The 12,500-nt window shown below is 43.6% G+C and overlaps 1 protein-coding gene across 5 annotated transcripts in view; it reads right to left on the reverse strand.

The window, feature by feature from the left end:
- The window catches only part of LOC143283777 (uncharacterized), a 58,942-nt gene that overhangs the window by 32,799 nt on the left and 13,643 nt on the right, over window positions 1–12,500 (reverse strand). For 3 of the 5 annotated variants that reach the window (XR_013055449.1, XR_013055448.1, XM_076590129.1), the window contains exon 1: window positions 10,997–11,976. The exons of 1 other annotated variant lie outside the window; for it this stretch is intronic. The gene's annotated coding sequence lies outside the window, so the exon portion shown is untranslated. Of the gene's footprint in view, window positions 1–10,996; window positions 11,977–12,500 lie in introns of those variants that run through there. One more of the 5 variants, XM_076590131.1, reaches the window with a different exon arrangement.

Below are 12,500 nucleotides of genomic sequence, written 5' to 3' on the forward strand. Positions count from 1 at the left end.
ATACATAAATGAATAAACGATAATTATTTTTTGTTTAAAAAGAACGGGTGTATGAGTGAATGGATGAATACACAGCCATAGAAATACAAGGGGAGGGGGCAAGGGGGGACGGGGGCGAAGGGGGGGGGGGGGGGGTGGTCGAAGCGTGGCGAGCAGGCACCCCACACTTCTGTCATTGGTGCTACAGGTGTTATTAAAACAAAAATCACAAATTAAAAAAAAAAATCACAAATCAATGAATGAGTGAACAGATTAAAAAGCAACTAAACTGAAACTTTTTTTATTATTAAAAAAGAAAAAAAAAAAAAAAAAAAAAACCGGAAGAGCGAGGGATTTGTGCCAACTCCCTCCCAACCCCTATTTCCTGTCATTTGGAGCCATAAAGAAAGACAAGAGGAGCACGCAATGTATGCCCCCCTTCTTTCTGTCAATTTGGTGCCACGGATGAAAGTGAAATAATAAATGAAAGGGTGGATAAGTAAATGGATGAATAAATAACTAAAATAAAGCATATAAAATTACATTGAGGGCGTGCGAGATGTGTGTCTACCCCCTTCTTTCTGTTAACTGGGTGCACCGCATTAAAGAAAAATGAATGGACAGATGAGTGAGTGAGTGAATGGGTGAATAAGTAAAGCTGAAGCATAAATTCATAAAAGAAACAGTTGTTTCCGACCAGTAGTATGTGTGCCTAAAATGAACCTGTGTGCGGCCCGGCCCCCTTAGAGTGTAAGGAGTTAAGGGCCGAATACTTAACTGAGGGGGGGCTTCTCTGAAGACTTTGTACTGTCCAGCTCTCCCTAGAGTTTCTTATCACTGCCTAGAATGAAGAACATGTTGCCTTCACCAATCAGACTATCCCCTTTGGAGCTTTGCTCCTGTTCGGGATCCATCGATTCCTTTAACCCCTTGAATGTTGCTGCTGCTGAGGATGTTCGTCAGAGAAAGGCTAGCTTTGACTTCACAGAGATGAAACAGAGTTTACAGGTCAGGGTGCCAGTCACGATTCTGTATTTGGAGTCCTTCCTCTTGGGACTGTATTATACTTTTTCAGCAAAATAGTTTAATCATATCACCGACAAGTATATATACAAAATAAGTAGGAACTACAGTTACTGATAACTTACGACACCTTGATCCAATTTCAACGAGGATCACCAGTCAAAGGGTTAAAAATGTGTTTGGGCGCTTCCGATACTCTACTGATCAGTTACAGACACTGAAAGGCGTCTTGAGATGTTAAATAAAAATAAATAAATAAATAAGCCATCTCAGACACACCTGTAAATTTACCTGGACCTCTTTTTCTGTCTGTCTTCCTCTTGTAGACACACACACACACAAGAAAGCACGCGCGCGCGCACACACACACGAGAAAGCACGCGCGCACATACACACCCTTACGATTTTTGTTCCAATAGGGAAAAGGTAAACAAGAAATGAAATCTTAACAGAAAGCGACAGAAAAGCATTATTATGATGCATTCTGAAGTCAGTAGTCCGCAGTCAAGACAGTCTGCACAAGGTCAAACCTGCGTGGTACAATTTTGCTGGAATATCACAATACACCCCGCCCCGGGGGGGTTAATTCTCACTTAGGGGGGAGGGGGTGGATTGGGGTGGGCTTCATAATCCGTGCCACACCATATCATGATCCGATCCGTCTGAAAATGTGGGCAACGGGCAACCCCTGACATTCTGAAACTAGGTCACGCTCACTCACGCTACTGCATGAATGCTGCAGGGTGGTTCTGTTTCGTCGCCAGAACTGGCTGCCAGTCATTGACTGTGGTGTCACGCCACACCGACATGCATCCGCTCCTCTTGCTGTCAACCTGTTTGTATGTGTTTGTGAATCTCTCTCTCTGTCTGTCTCTCATGTTCTCTCTCACTCTCCCTCCCCCCATCTCTCTCTCATACTTGCGCTCTCTCTCTCTCTCATACTCGCTCTCTTTTTCTCTCTCACACTGTGTGTGTGTGTGTGTGTGTGTGTGTGTGTGTGTGTGTGTGTTTCTGTCGCTTTCTCCATCCACCCCCATTCCATTTCAGACCCCACCCACACCCCAGTCCCTCCTCTCCTTCAATTCTCCACTCCCCTCACCCCAAAAACCTCTATCCCCACCCGCGCGCGCACGCACACACACACACACACACTCACACGTAGACTTGCACGTGCACATGCACGCGCACACACACAAATTCGTGCGTGGGTATGTGTACTCTACTTTTTCCACTCTTCTCCCAATCCAAACAATCAGACAGTAATCCCTTTCCCGCGCGCGCACACGCACACGCACACACTCTCTGTCAAACACAAGCACACTCTCTCTCTCTCTCCACACACACACGCATACACACTCTCTCTCTCTCTCTCTCTGTGTATCAAACACAAACACACACTCTATCTCTCCACACACACACACACACTTTCTCTTCCCCTTTACTCCAGTACACTTCTCTCCTGTCGCATCCGTTTATGACACTAATAAAACAGACCTCCTCCACTCTAGCATCTCAGTCTCTACCACCCCAACCCCCTACATAACCCTTCCAATCCACCCCATCGACGGGGCGGGGGGCGGGAGGGGTTCGGGGTGTGTGTGTGTGTGGGGGGGGGGGGGGGGGGGCAATGTGGCAACAGCTTAAATTAATGGCTCCAGCTAAAAGATTCCAAAAGACATAAATTTGACTTTCTTCTTCTTCCTTTCTTTCTTCTTCTTTCGTTTTCTTTAGCAAGGTACATAAAATATTGTGACAACACAGAGACTCAAATGAGCTATAAAAACTCGAGTTTCACGTGTAGACAGTTTTTTTGAAAGCTCCGCGGCTAGACCGTGTGATCCATTTTCTGACGCTGATGCGGTTAGATTCTGTTGGTGGTATAATGTATAAAAAGGCGCCAAGGCGTTCTTCCTGTGGACACAAAGACCTGTGGTTGTAGCACACACACACACACACACACACACAAAAAAAAAAGAAGAGAAAATATGGCAACCCGTTCTTTTAGCCATTTTCTGAGTCTCGCAGGTTCTATTCCTGTCTCTGTCTTCTCTATCTCTTTATCTTTAGGGGTTAAAAAATCACACACAAACACACACTCGCACACATATCTCTGTGTGTGTGTGTGTGTGTGTGTGTGTGTGTGTGTGTGTTATAAGAGGAAGATATGACCAAGGAGTAGAAATAAATCACTGAAGATTCTTGAACATAATTTGAATGAACAGACCATGTAATATAGAATTCCCGACAGAAGTAAGAAATTCATGTTGCTTCCAGAATCCTTCAGGAGACTTTGCCCAAGTTTAAATGCTGCTTCAGATCGTTTTGCCCCCGCCCCCCACATTCCCCCTCCCCTCCTGTTTGCATGCTGCTTAAAATAGCTCAACGATTTCACTTCAGTGTTTCTTCCCCCCCCCCCCCCCCCCCCCGCCCCCCGCCCTTTCCCCATTATCCTTGTTTATAATCGTCGCCAAATTTCTTCTTATTCTTCTTCTCCTTGTTCATCAGTATATCCTTCTCCTGTTCTTTCTACCCATTCTTGCTGTTCTCCTCATTTTCCGCTCTTGCCTTTCTTTCTTAAAATTTTCTTTCTTTTTTGACATGTTTTATTCAAATCCGAGGTATAATATGGTAAATTATCACAATCACAGGCTGAATTTTTGGGTTCTTTTGAAAACAGACACACTAACAACAAACTTATAATGAAGGTGGCCGTACATTTAATTAAGGGGAGAGAACAAAACAAAAAAACGGAAGTGGGGTGCGGGTACACAAATACAATTATGAAAAGGAAGAAGAAAAGGAATGAAATATCAAATACAAATAATCTGTTCAATCATGTATGAGTGGATCTGCAGTGTGTGTACATGTTATAGACTGCAGTTACAAACCACTGTTTCCAGTGGGGACTACAATGGCTGAGGCCTCACGGACTGGTATTTCTTTCTTTCGTACTTTTTTTTTTCCCTTCAAATCCGCCTCTTTTCGCACATCTTTCTAATTTTCTTCTATTTTTACGCTGCTCATACCTCCCCTTCTGCCCCCCCCCCCCCCCCTCCTTCTCTCCTGAAACTGTTACCAAAGTGGTATATTCGGCAGTTTGCGAGTGCACGTATTTATCGTCAACGGGAGTGTTTCGTTTATTTATTTTATTTTTTGCGAGTGTACTTTTTAATCGTCATCCTCATTTTTCTTCTTTTCCCTGTTGCTGGGCAAAAGAGATATAATGGAGAATTTACGGTTGTAACATCATCTCTCTCTCTATCTGGTTTTCACACACACACACACACACACACAGAGGCGCGCGCATTCTTGCATACACTGCATGCATGTTTGTGTTATTTTTGACAAGCACTCTTACTGTGCAGACAGAATGTGCCTTGAGATGATTAAGTGCGACAAGCCATCATATGCACCAACGCGTTGTATGAAATACCACTGGTAACACTGACACACGACTCCGTGAGCTATGAGTTTCGGGGATTATTATTATGAATGGAAAAGTACTGATCGCATTCTCAGCATATCACCTACACCCCCATTCCCCACTCTCTCTCTCTCTCGCTATGTCCTTTCCTCCATCCCATCTGTGTGTGTGTGTGTCTCTCTCTCTCCCTCTACCTCTTTTTTTTTCCTGTCTTGTGCACCATGTGTTATTATTCTCTCGTGTGTCATACATGTAGCTAGAATGCACGCACATGTATGCGTGTTTGGTTTTATGAGAATATGGGTATGCACAAAGAGAGTAGATGGAAAATCGTAGTATAGGCTCTTTGGTATGCATTCATGCGTGCGTGTGTGCGTGCGTGCATGCACGAGTGTATTCGTATGTGTCTGCGCGCTCTCTTTGTGTGTGTCTGAAAATGCGTGCATACATGCATGTGTTCCGTCATTATGTGTGAAAGTGTGACACATACCACACATCGTTCCCCCCTACCTCTCCCCCTACCCCCCCCCCCCCTGCCCCCCCTCACCCTCCCCCCACCACCCCCACCCCCACACACCCCCTACTCCCATCACCCCAAACAACTTACTCGTTCATCGGGAAGATCAGGGAGCAAAAACACCTGACTGCACTTTTACGCACACACACACACACACACACACACAGATAGAGAGAGAGAGAACAAGCAACAAGCATGCAGAAACACAGCATAGCAAAGCAGTTCCTATCTGGCACGTAACACAGAACACTCGCATACCCACCAATCCCTACCCTCCCACCACCACCTCTCCCCCCCCACACACACACCTCCACCTCCACCCCACCCCCCGATCCTCTCCCCCTTCCTCCTCTCTATCATCATCATCACTCCTCCCCCTTCTCACTCCTTCCTCCACCCCGACTCCTCTCCATCTCTCTCTCTGGATCCCCACTCCCGCCGTTTGGAAACAAGTCCGCAGCTCATCATCCAGTGCTGTGCCTGTGCCTGCTGGCAGCACACTACACGGCTTGTCTTCTGCTGCACGGCCTTCTGGTCTGTCAGTTCAAGTGTAAAATTCCTCTCTGCTAATGTTGCGTTCAGCAGTTCCCTACATGTGTGCGCGTATGTGTGTGTACGTAGGGGGGGATGCGTGGGTGTGGGTGTGGAGGGGGGCGGGTTTTTTGTGTGTGTGTGTGTGTGTGTGTGTGTGTGTGTGTGTGTGCGTGCGGATTGTTGCCTCTCTCTGTCTCTGTCTCTCTCTCGCTCGCCATTCCCAATTTCCCTCGCGCCCTACCTACCTATCTACACGTCATTGCCTTGCATTTTTTTCCCACACCCATCCAGATGCAGAATCTCTTTCTTGCACACCTGCCCCCTCCCCTCCCTTCTTACCCTCAAAGCCAACCACCACCACCCCCTCCCTCCCAACCCACTCCCTTCTGCTTTCCATTTCCCACGCACATGATTGTTTCCTCTGTCCCTCTTTCCTGTGCTACTCCATGCTGTCTGTATGTTGCAACAGTATTTCATCAAACAATGTCACAACACAAACGCATGAAATGGACAGAACAACAAGAACATATACTAATCTATTAAGTCCTGTCTTAATGTACGTTATATAGTCTACAAATGCTCAATATATGACGGATGCGTCTGCTGGTAGAAAACTAAAACATTGTAGCGAGAATTACAAGCAGCAGGGAAGTCCGAACAAAACAGATGACAGGAAAATGAAAAGGAGGAAAATGGATAGTAGTAAAACAATAACAACAAACAAACAAAACCAAAACCGAAGATGTTGAGCCCTGAACGACAGAGGTGTCCAAGGGGACAGTATTCGTAGCGTTGTATCTTTTGCAACAACTACCATAACAGCTGAGTATGTCATCACATAAATGACGACCAGAAGGGAATCAAAATGTTATGCAAACCATAACAACTTTAGATTAAGTGCTTGCGTGTGTGTGAAGTGAGAAAACGGCGCATCTGTTTCAATCATACTCTACAATTGCTATCTGGCTCCCGATTTAAAATAACTTTTTTGACAAATCGAATAAGTATGAAGACTCTTCCAACTTGTTTAAAATCCCTTTTCTAGTTATATTTTTTTTCTGCAGAATTTGAAAGATGCTGAAATCCATTAATTTTTTTAAACCGAAAACCCACGCTGTTTTCAAAACCTTTTTGAAATCTTTGTTGAAATCTTTCTTTTCATGCACTGGGTATAAAAGAAACAAACACACACACAACAACAACGGTAATAATAATAATAATATGAAGAAAGAGATGAAGATGCAGAAGAAGAAGAAAAGAGGATGAAACAAAATACTGAAACTGAAATACCGTGATACCTTTAGATTAAGTGTCGAACGCACAGAGGTGTCCAAGGGGACAGTAATCGCAGCGTTGTATCTTTTGCAACAACTGCCATAACAGCTGAGTATGTCATCACATAAATGACGACCAGAAGGGAATCAAAATGTTATGCAAACCATAACAACTTTAGATTAAGTGTCGAAACGTTTCAATCCGAAGACAAATTTGTGAACATGTTCGAAGATGTTAATATTATCTTGTATACTGTGTGAGTTGTTACCAAACAGAAGATTCTGAGCAGTGATCTGATCTGGTGGGATGCTGTATAAATCCGGCGTGAAGTATGAATTGGGACGTTTAAAAGAAAGTGTTCAACTGTTTCTTGGAGGGTATTGCATATATACCAGGCGGATCATTTAATTTGTGTAGATTATAAAGGTCGTTGTTCAAATCGCTCATAAGAAGTCTCAGCCGACAGTGGATTATTTCCTCCAATAAAATTTCAGAACTGATTCCGTGGATAGCACTCTTCATAGTGCACATTATATCCAAAATAAGTTGTTTTTCCATATTTTAGACTGTTACTTTGCGCAGATATCCCTGATGTCTGCATAGTCAGATAGTCAGAATAAACGGCTTGTGCATCACTGTTTCCAAAGCCCTTCCTATCAATGTGTGTGTATCCCCGGAAACAGAGTATGGCTGCCTACGTGGTGGGATAAAAATGGTCATGCACGTAAAAGCCCGGTCGTGTACATACTAGTGAACGTGGGAGTTGCAGCCCACGAACGAAGAAGAAGAAGAAGAATCTGTGTAAACGATTCCAACTTTATTAGCGATGAAATCTACATATGTGTTCACCCATCTGCAATTGCTTAAATAATTCATTGGTGTTTGTGTCAAGTATGTTGCAGAAAGGTCACGGAAAGACAAAATACAAGCTTGAAGACCACTCTTGCTTGCGTGTGTGTGAAGTGAGAAAACGGCGCATCTGTTTCAATCATACTCTACAATTGCTGTCTGGCTCCCGATTCAAAATAAATTTTTTGACAAAATGCGAATAAGTATAAAGACTCCTCCAACTTGTTTAAAATCCCTTTTCTCGTTATATTTTTTTTCTGCAGAATTTGAAAGATGCTGAATGAAATCCATTAATTTTTTGAAACCGAAAACCCACCCTGTTTTCAAAACCTTTTTGAAATCTTTGTTGAAATCTTTCTTTTCATGCACTGGGTATAAAAGAAACAAACACACACACAACAACAACGATAATAATAATAATAATATGAAGAAAGAGATGAAGATGCAGAAGAAGAAGAAAAGAGGATGAAACAAAATACTGAAACTGAAATACCGTGAAACCCGGAAGATCCTGTTTAGAATGGGGAAGTTCCGGTTTCTTTTTAGTGACATGCCGAAATGCGACAGAGAAAAATCAATCCTTCATTTTTTTAAGGACCCGTCTCTGTCTCTTAGAACATATCTTCCACGTTCATCTCGAAGCTGCATACCCGTTTGTAAAAAGAAAAAGGCAAAAAGGTTACTTAAAGACTTGATTACTTAATAACAGAAATACATACACACACACACATATATATATGATGATTTCAGCATCTTTCAAGATATATATATATATATGCGTGTGTATGTGTGTGTGTGTGTGTGTGTTATATCTAGGTCTTCTTAAAAAAAAAAACGAACAAAAAAACACCTCCAAAACCAAATAAAAAGACGTTTTAAAACTGCTCTTTCCTTCTGTGTGTGTGTGTGTGTGTGTGCGCGCGCGCGCGCGCGCGTGTGTGTGTCCTTTCCCAGTTATTTTCTTGAAAAAGTTAAAAACCCACCCATAAAATGAAATGTAAACCTGCTCGCAGAAAATCTTTCCTATCTCTGTCTCTCTGTCCTACTTGTCTGGAGAGATGATTAAAATCTAAGACTGCACAAGCCCTTCCCAGCGGGGAGAGGGGGTGGGGGGGGAGGGGCATGGTGTGGAGAGTATGAAGGCGGCTGTGTATCACTGGAAAAAACAAACAAACAAAAAAAAAACGAACACACAAACGAGCGCGAGCGCGCACACACAGACACAGAGGGGCAAACAGGTATAAACACACACACACAGATATATATATATATATATATATATATATATATATATATATTCACATATTGCAGTTCTTCTTCTTCTTCTTTCTGTTACACGACCAACATCGACTTGCCGATGACTCCATCGTGGTTCATGCATGCCGAGTATTTTCATGTCTCCATAACCACCAAACACTGGCATGGGTTACAGAATCTTTAACGTGCGTATTTGATCTTCTGCGAGTTATACAGATTGATTGATTGACTGCTGAATGGACGGACGGAAGGACAGACGAATCGAGGGTGATAGACAAACTGACAGACAGACTGGGTAGCAGAAATAGATAAAATTATGTGCACTTATAGTGACATTCATAGGCTACATACATCGAATAGGTGAAAAGAAAAGAACGATTTCGCAATGTTTTATAACACAGAACCCGAATAACTCAAACCAGTACCACAAATAACGCATATCACACAATAAGAGAAAAAACAACAACCAAACAAAAATTAAACATATGCATCCACAACGCCCTACGCCGAAAAGAAAATACCACAAATTATTTTCAAAAGGTACAAAGGGTGTGGGGAAGAGAGAAAAATAATGCGGAGGGTTTACACCTGAATAAATTAAACAGTTTCTGTGACTTCTAGAATATCATGAAAGGAACATACGAAAAAGCGCGCATGCGCACCCACGTTCTTTCCCTTTTCCTCCCAACACTCTCGATTCCTGCAATGTATACACCCACTTCCAGTCCTCGGCTGTGTGTGTGTGTGTGTGTGTGTGTGTGTGTGTGTGTATGTGTGTGTGGGCATGTGTGCGCATGCGCATGTGTGAATGTCTACGAGAGTGTGTGCCAGCGCGCGTCCGCGCTTGCAAGAGACAGACAGAGACAGAGAGAGCTTTGTACACACATGCGCGCACCCAAACACTGACTGTGGCTGGTGCGAAAAAAAACCAAAAAAAAAAACCCCACAACCAAACAGGATAAACTGACCTTGATATAATTACGAAACTGCGCGTGTGTTTGCGCATGAAATAACAAAATCATTATACAGATGCTGAAAAGATATCAAGCTGTTGACGAATATCACTGGAAACTGACATTCCAGAGCATGGTTAAATGGTACGGAAATGCCACGCGTAATTTATTGTTGTTCTGTTTGGGAGGTTGGTTAATATATGTATATATATGTTGGTTATATAATTATATATATATATATATGTGTGTGTGTGTGTGTGTGTGTGTGTGATTTCCTCCGGATTCTATTCAGTCGTTTGGATTAGATTTATTATTTATATATGATAATAATACACCCACACGCCCATACATATGTACACACACACACACACACACACATATATATATATATATCACACAGAGAGAGGGGGAGGGGGGTCACTATATGTGTGAAAACTACGTGTACCAGAAACTCAACTGTGACATTTCGTATCATTTTCATGTATTTATATTAAAACATTCATAACGCCCCCACCCCACCCCAACAAGAAAGCCAAAAGAAACAACGAAAAAAAAAAAAAAAAAAGAGAGAAGAAAATGGAATTCAAAAAGAAAAACAGAACACACAGGTTGATAGATCTGAGGAAATAATGCAGCTTTGATTAGGCTAAACATGCTACCAAAACATGTGCTTGGTATGCGTGTGTGTGCACGCGCGCTTGCGTGCAGTGGAATGTGTCTTTGTGCACGTATTCAAGCTGTTACAATACATATACTCGCGTGAATTAAATTTGTGAGCAGGGCGAGACACAAACACAGAGAGAGAGACAGAGACAGAGAGAGAGAGAGAGAGAGAGAGATCGGTTTGGGCGTGGGGGTGGCGGATGTAGTGGTTTGTTGTCATCAGGTAGACACTGAGACAGACAAGTTTCTGCGATGCACACCTGTTACCAAAATAAGCACGATACGCATACGCTCACGTGTGCGATAATAAGCATTATACGTATGCGACAGCGAGTTGTAAAAATAAGCATGGTACGTGCATCTTTTCTGCGCTCTCTCTCTCTCTTCTCTCCCTCTCTCTCCATCAACCAGTCAACACTGCCTCTCATCTCAGAACCATACGGCAGGGTAAAAATGCCATTCCCGTGCCAGACACACACTCGTTTTTCAACCCCAGTGTTTACCGGGAACGAAATGACTTACCTGTCACGATCAAACACCGGAAAGGCGGTCTGTTTCACCATAACCACAACATATTTGGTCAGCGCGTTAAAAATGTCCAGTTCCTTTTGTTATCTGCACGTGTTGTGCATAAATTATGACCCACGCAGACCAATCAGAAACACCAGATTGTCAAAAATTATGCCGCAGCGTTTTACTGCAGGAACATCACATTTCAGCATTCAGTGAATGCCTATCTTCTCACCCCCCACGATCTAACACTGTTCACAAGTTCAGAAATTCCCGACTATGATTATCTTTTTCACCGATCAAACAGAAGGGAAATTAACATTTTGAAAACAAGCTATGATTTTTTTCACAGCTCGTGGAAATGTAGAGGTCAGAACGCAGCGATGCCCCCACACCATCTTTAAATACTGTTTCTGCTGAAAGAGAAAGCGAGGGCATTTCAACCCGAAGCGGTCAAGTCGAGATAGCGAAAGGTACGGTGGGGGAAAAAAAGAAAGAAAAAAAGCGGTGCTAAAGCAGCAGCGAAACACACACAGGCAGCAAAACACGAAAACCAGCTTGCAAGTTCCAGAGCAGAGGAGAGGCAGAGAGGAGCATCGCCAGAAAAGGCGATCAGCAGCCGGCAGGCAAAAGGGTTGAAAGCGATTAAAGCTCCTCCACAAGCTTCCCTCCCCAATCAAATCGCCTCTATACTCGCAGGAGGTCACAAAATTCACGATTTTTACCTTGCCTTTTTTTTTTTTTTTTTTAACTCGCAACCCTTGTTCTTTTCTCCTCTGAAGTGCCGGCCAGGTTGGCCAAGGAAGCACACAGCACAGCCACGGGTGTCCTGAATGACTGCTGCCGCCGCAATCGGTGTCGCACGCGTGTGATTGTATCTACGCCTGAACAATGCGGGGCTGTGTGAATGGATTTGGCGCACGCTAGCCGCCTCACCGCCCTCCGAGTCTCCCGCCGCCTCGCCCGCCTGGCTTGTTTTGAAACACTCCGACTATCAATCGTTGAAGGAGCTGTGAAATTTCCTCGGACTTTTTTTCTCTATTAATTTTGTGCAGCTTTGTGTGCTTCGTTTATAGGTCTTGTTGAAATCATACGAAGATGGACGTAGAGATACAAAACGACGACTTCTAAAATGAACCGTTTTCCCTCCCACCCGCAGCCGTCTGTTTTGGACTATTTTTTTTTATCCAGCGTGGGGTGAGGCCAACAAATATATCCTTCCGCGTTTACTGAATGGGTGAAGTCACGTGACTTCTTTTACCTGCATGTCAGTACGAGTTTGCGGGGCTGAGAGATGAATGGGCCAGCGGCAATGAATGAATTTTTCATCCGTGTTTGTTGTGGTGGTTCGTAACTGACGGACCGCTCCCCTCGCCGCCAGTGGAAACCGCGCCTTGTCTGCGGTTAGACCGGGGCCATAGATCGCTTCGAGAAGAGCTGAACCCTCTGGCCAGATTGAGTTACAGTGTTCAGATCGTCCTGTAATTGTACATTCACGCAAACTGCAGGAACCACG

This window comes from Babylonia areolata, chromosome 7 (genome assembly GCF_041734735.1).
Source record: "Babylonia areolata isolate BAREFJ2019XMU chromosome 7, ASM4173473v1, whole genome shotgun sequence".
Lineage (NCBI taxonomy): Eukaryota > Metazoa > Mollusca > Gastropoda > Neogastropoda > Buccinidae > Babylonia > Babylonia areolata.